The sequence below is a fragment of the Etheostoma spectabile genome, chromosome 16 (assembly GCF_008692095.1).
Source record: "Etheostoma spectabile isolate EspeVRDwgs_2016 chromosome 16, UIUC_Espe_1.0, whole genome shotgun sequence".
NCBI lineage: Eukaryota > Metazoa > Chordata > Actinopteri > Perciformes > Percidae > Etheostoma > Etheostoma spectabile.
Genome location: NC_045748.1, coordinates 20994755 through 21000914, shown reverse-complemented (window position 1 = coordinate 21000914; position 6160 = coordinate 20994755). Strand labels below are relative to the sequence as shown.

At 41.0% G+C, this 6160-nt stretch overlaps 1 long non-coding RNA gene across 1 annotated transcript in view; it reads left to right on the top strand.

The window, feature by feature from the left end:
* Positions 1-3895, top strand: part of LOC116703881 (uncharacterized) — a 10677-nt gene extending 6782 nt beyond the window's left edge. The window contains exon 3 of the long non-coding RNA XR_004335534.1: positions 3777-3895. This is a non-coding gene — a long non-coding RNA (uncharacterized LOC116703881). The remainder of the gene's footprint in view (positions 1-3776) is intronic.
* Positions 3896-6160: the final 2265 nt, after the last annotated feature.

Sequence of the window (6160 nt, the reverse complement as noted above, 5' to 3'; positions counted from 1 at the left end):
AAAAATTTGAAGTTGGAAAAAAGGTAATAAATTGCAATACATTGCAGAGTATTGCAATATGTTGAAAATCACAATAATGTATCATGACATAAGTGTCGAGATGATGTCGTATGGGAGGCCTCTGGTGATTCCCACTCCTATTAGAGGGTAGGAACAAGGGACCCATTACGTCATAGGCCTGGAGGAGTTGTTGGGACAGACACTTGCGAACTCTGTGTGAGCCCCAAATTCATTCATAAAGCACATTTTAAAACGTAGACGAAAGCGCTGTACAATCAAAAATATATGAACATCAACAGATCACAGTAAAGATACAAGGACCAGTTTAAAGACAAAATGACACTAATGTAGCAAGGCAACTATCATAGTGTGTTTAAAGCTTGAGTATACTGTATATGTAGATGTGTTTTAAGAAGGGATTTAAAAACAGGCACTGTAGAGGGCAGCCTAGCATGTAGAGGCAACTCATTCCAGAGTTTGGGGGGGACTACAATTGTAGAGGTGCGCTCAAAGATTCTCTTAGGTACACACTTCTCTTAAAGGGTCCTAGCCACGTTTGAAAGTACAGTGAACGTCGTATGGATGGATGTAAAGTTATCTGCTTAATGTAATAGTGTTGTTTTTTGCTAACATATTTACACAGCTAAAGAAAAAAGTTGCTTTGTGAAAAGGTTTAGGGCGTTGGTGAAGTTTCCTTAGCTTTGCTCATGTTGCCAGATCACATAAGAGTGTGTTCTAGAGACACAAATAGGTCTAGAATAGGAATGGAATTGTTTTTCCTCATGTGTCCATTTGAAAAATGCCATTTCATTGTCAGAATTTTTGGGAGATATCTGGTTTGTGAAAAATTCCTTGAATACCATAAAGTACAAAAAGCAAGCTAAAAGCAGTCAACCTGAAGAGATGTTTGAAATGGAGACACATCGTGCCTTTTGAAGGATACAACACTGTACAAATACTTGTACTGTTGAGTATAGTGTGAAAAATGGTTCTTATGAATTTCTCAGCTAATCTTAATCTGTAAAAAAATTATTTTGTGCCAGCCCCTTGAGTGCAATATGTGTGTGTGTGCATGTGTGTGTGTGTGTGTGTGTGTGTGTGTGTGTGTGTGTGTGTGTGTGAGTGTGTCCCAACCTGCTCCTTCCTTATACAACTTCCTGACAGATTTTTTTTTTTTTTTTAATTCTGCACTTTGTCTCAAATAAAAAAAAAAAGTTAAATTACACTCTGTTCATAGTTATTTGTCCAAACTTTAATGTTTTCTGAAAATACATGTATTACCTATTAAGTCTTGTTGTTATGTATGAGATGTTTTTTTCTGTCCTGGACTCGGTCTTGACTCAGACTCAAACCTTTTTGGACTCAGTCTTGTCTTGGACTCGAACCTCTTTGGACTCGGTCTTGACTTGGTCTCAACTCCTGTTCTGGGACTTGTCTTGGACTCAAAGGTGATCTTGACTACAGCCCTGCCCTATGTCAGGCTGACCGCCACGTACCCTCACACATTTGGGGAATGTATGATGCAGGCTTAAGAGAGGCAAATACAGAAAGGAAATACACTGATGTGCCATTGGAGGAGATTCTGACCACAAACCGAATCAAAAGTGGGCTTCGCTATGACATTTTGAAAGCTGCACCAATCAATGCTTTTGTATTGAAAGTGACACTTTTTTCACTGCTTGTGCACATGTATTTCAGGTATCTGGACGGCCTACCCCACAAACTGTGAAATAAGACAACACAATCCAGTTACTGTGGCCTGCCTAAAATCAGGAAACATGGGATTCAACAAGCCATTCAGATTTAGCTCCCATACCTATGTTACATGCAGGCTCATTAGAATATACCGCCCCCCTATCTGAGTAACTCCAACCACGCCATATTTTCTTGTAAACAAATTGGAGCCGAGCGAATCAGGTTTTTTGTTAGGGAGGTTTAAAGAGACATGCGCTCAGATGGAGCGTTTTAGACAGAGGGTGAATACAGGTATATTCAGACAGACGGTATGAGAAAAATAATGGTGTTTTTGAACATTAAAGCATGTAAACATATTCTAGTGGAACCCCAAAATACAAATGTGAACCTGAAAATGCACAACACATGTCACCTTTAATCAGAGGTGTTGCTTAAGGAGATAAACCCACAAAAAACACTCTAAAGTTCCCCTCATCCACGGAGCTCTTAAGATGTAAATTGGTAAATTGAATAAAATGTAGTTGAATATACGGTTTGGTTCACCCACAGTGCTTTCCCAGCACCAACAAGCTGTGGAAGAAAGTGAAACATTTAGTCGCTAAAGAGAGCAAATATTTTCTCAGGAGGTGGAGACCAAAAACAGAGCTAAAAGTAGATTTACATTCATCAGGTAGACACAAACATGACTCCAGTAAGATGATAATATTCTCTGTTGTAGGATGTAAAACAAGAAATCATAAGAAAGAAAGAAAGAAAGAAAGAAAGAACAAATGAACAACAAAATCAGGGAGAAAAGAAAATCTGTTAAGCTGTTTGTTGGGCTGGTGGCCTGTGATCAATTCTCAGTGGCTAATAGTGAATGAAATGTGAGCACATTATTACAAACAGGTTTCTTTCTTCACTTCTTTCATTCTTCCATTAGTTCAGCAGTGTATGACCTTAACTCATCTTCAGTATAACAAAAAGCCATGCTGATCTGTTAACTTCTTGTTGCTGCTCTTTCATTATCAACATGTGAACGCCGGAACGAGTTACATAACATTCAAACAACATATCCTGGTTTAGTCTGAGAGTGTTAACCTTGAAACAGAGCAGGAATGCACAGTTATGGTCTCACACAGTACATCTGTCACATCTGGGTCAAAACTGAGCTACAAAAGTCATCCTGGACGATTAGCTGGAAAGAAGGTGGTGCAAGGGACATTTTCCCTGGTGTGACTCAGTTGGTGGAACAGCCGCATAGTTCGAAAATACTAGCCTATTTAACAGAAAAAAGAGAAATATAACCAGTGCACAAAAACAGACACTGACAAATGATGTCTTATACCTGAATTCGTTGGCATAAACAAGGATGACAAGTTGTTACTGTATGATTTAAATACAAATTATTTTAGCATTTAAAGTAAAAAGGTAAGTTGTTTGAGCAAATCCAGCCTCTCTCTTTTAGTCAGCAGCAGTATTCAAGTTTCCATCCAAATCTAACGCAATCTTTGAACAAATGTACAGAGCAGAATGTACCAAGTTGCAGCCACATCATGGGGGCATAACTTGTGTGCAAGGTTGGATTGTGTGCACTATGTGGTTTGTTTCCTATATTTGGATCGGATTACAGTCTCAAAGTGAATCCAACTCTATTGCACTTGAAAGAGAAGCGAGACACACGTTTTCAGGCAGCACCAGAGTTTGGTTGGTCCTCACCAACATTTGAATGAGCTATTAAACCACCATAAACCAACCAGACTATCCGAGAAAACGTTACAGGGTTCGGTTAAAACAGACCGAGCAGCTCAACTTTGAGCCCTTTTCCCCTTGGTTTGGTTTATTTTTCCACAAAGAAAAGTCTGAGCAAACCAAAATACATCACTACAAACCATGTGAGAACGTTCACTAAGGTTTTGGGGCTTATGTGTCTGGGTAAATACAGAAAGATGCATATTTCCGAGAGAAACGTTGCCAAGTAATTCTCCAAGTAGCTGCCTACTATTATGCACAACTGTCCGTTTAGCTCAAACTTGCAGAGTACACCTCAGAGTTGGGTCGGCTCAAGGTGAAAACCAGCTTCCGTTTGGGACTGGACTCAGGGCGTTTTCACACCTGCAGTTCAGTTTGCTTTGGTCCGAATCAGTTGGTGAGTTTATAAACTTGGAGCGATTTGCCCTTACACCTGGAAAAATCTAAGCGTACCCAAATGCATCATCACAAATCACGCAAGAAATTCCACTCTTCTTATTAGTCGGATGTTTCTGGGGGCGGGAGCAAGAAAGTAAATGTAGGAACATGTCCTGTGTTCTGGACTAGTGCATGTTTCTCGCATCTCTATGGTCAAACCAGCTCATTTCATTAAAATGATCAGACGTTTTGCGAGAGACGTTACTACGTCTGCTCTGGTCACTGAGACTTCGCTCTGCTCTAGTAGCTGGTTTGACCACGGAGATTCAAGTGATGGACGGCGAGCTTGACCCCAGTCCGCTCCAGAGCTGGACTGACAGCGTACCGAGACCACCTCTTCAAGCAGGTCTCGGTACGCTTGTTTGGTCCTCTTTTGGTGTGCACCAGAGTGCGATTGCCGAGTTCTCACCTGCCCAAACGAACCGCACCAGCGGGACAAACAGACTCTAGCTCGATTCACCCGAACCAAAGGCTGTAGGTGTGAAATCGCTCTGAGATCCACTCCTCTAAATGGTCTGCACCCAAATGTGGTCACCGTGTTCACACCTGCCCAAACAAATTGCAGCAAGTGGGAAACAACCAGAGTCTGATTGAACCGGACTAAAATTGCAGGTGAGAAATTGTCCTGTAGATGACAATGTCAATCTGTCAGTCTGTCAACTCCTCAGTGGGTAGCTCAGTCCACCACTTTGGTCCAGTATAAAATATCTAGCTAGCTAACAGCTATTGGATCAGATTGCTGTGTACAGACAATAATGCTACCCAGAGGATGAATCTTCATGATCTTGGTAACCCTGACTTTAACTACTGGACTACTGGATAATTACTGGACTAACCTAACGTTACCAGGACAGGTTGGATAACTACTGGACTAACCTAATGTTACCAGGACAGGTTAGATAACTGATGAACTAACCTAATGTTACCATGTTACTTCTTCCAGAAAGTAACTAAAGTAGATATCAGTACAATTATAAAAAGTAGTGACTAGTTACTTTAGAAAGTATGTAATGCAGTACTTTCAAATACATTTTTAAATGCTCAAATGTGACCCACCCTCCCCCCTCCCCCATGGTACTTAAAATACATGTGCATGTCAAATATGTATGATAAATCTGAATGTTATATGAAATGAACACTTAATACAATACATTCTTAACACAAACTGTACACAACATCTTAAGTATTTTAATGTTGCTGGGGACAAAGTGAGACTAGCCTCCAATCAGATGCCATGTACAGTCTCTGACAAAAGTCTTGTCGCTTGTGTACAAATTGACCTGAAGTGCCGCTGAATATATTTCTAATAAGATTTATTTACAAAAATGGCTCATTTTAATCCAACAGCTTTTGTAATAATGTTTCAGTGCAAAAAGAAACCCTCAAAAAGTATTCTAATATCACAGCTTGGTAAAGCCCATTGAGTCAATTTTTGCAAAGACATAATGTGTCGCCTTGTCATATGAGCTTTACCTGTGACTAAATGGATCAATCAGGTCTCAGGTGTTAAAAACAACCCAGTACACTAGACCTTCACATCTGCAACTAGACTCTGCAAACAGCCTAAGATTCACCCTGAGACTAAGTTTTGATTATCAAGAGGCTGAAGACCAGATCCACTGGATGTGGCAGACACCTTCAATGTGTCTCAGCGTCAAGTACAGGGAAAAAAAAACATTTGAGACACTGGAGATGTTTTTGACAAGCCCAGGTCAGGTAGACCCCGCAAGACAACTGCTCGAGAGGACCGTTTGTTGGCTTGAAAATCCAAGGCCAGACCATTTTCCACTGCAGCAGAGCTCCACCAGACCTGGTCCCCTGAAGTCCCTGTGTCAACCAGAACGGTTTGTCGGAATCTGTCTCAAAATGGCCTCCATGTTCGAATCAGTGCCCAGAAGCCAGCACTAAACAAAAGACAATTGAAAAACCGTGTGGCAAGTCCACAGCCTGCTAAAAGGATAAACGCTGGAGAGTGGAGAAGTGGATTTTTCAGATGAATCTCTGTTGAATTACACACACGTTGCCACCAATATTGCAGGAGACCTATGGAGCCCGCATGGATCCAAGATTCACCCAGAAAAAAGTGAGTTTGGTGGCGGAAAAATCATGGTCTGGGGTTACATCCAGTATGGGGGTGTGCGAGAGATCTGCAGGGTGGAAGGCCAACATAATACCAAGAAATCTTAGCTACCTCTTATATTCCCAACCATAAAAGAGGCCGAATTCTCCTGCAGGATAGTGCTCCATCGCATATTTCCATCTCCACTTCAAAGTTCCTCAAGGCGAAGAAGATCAA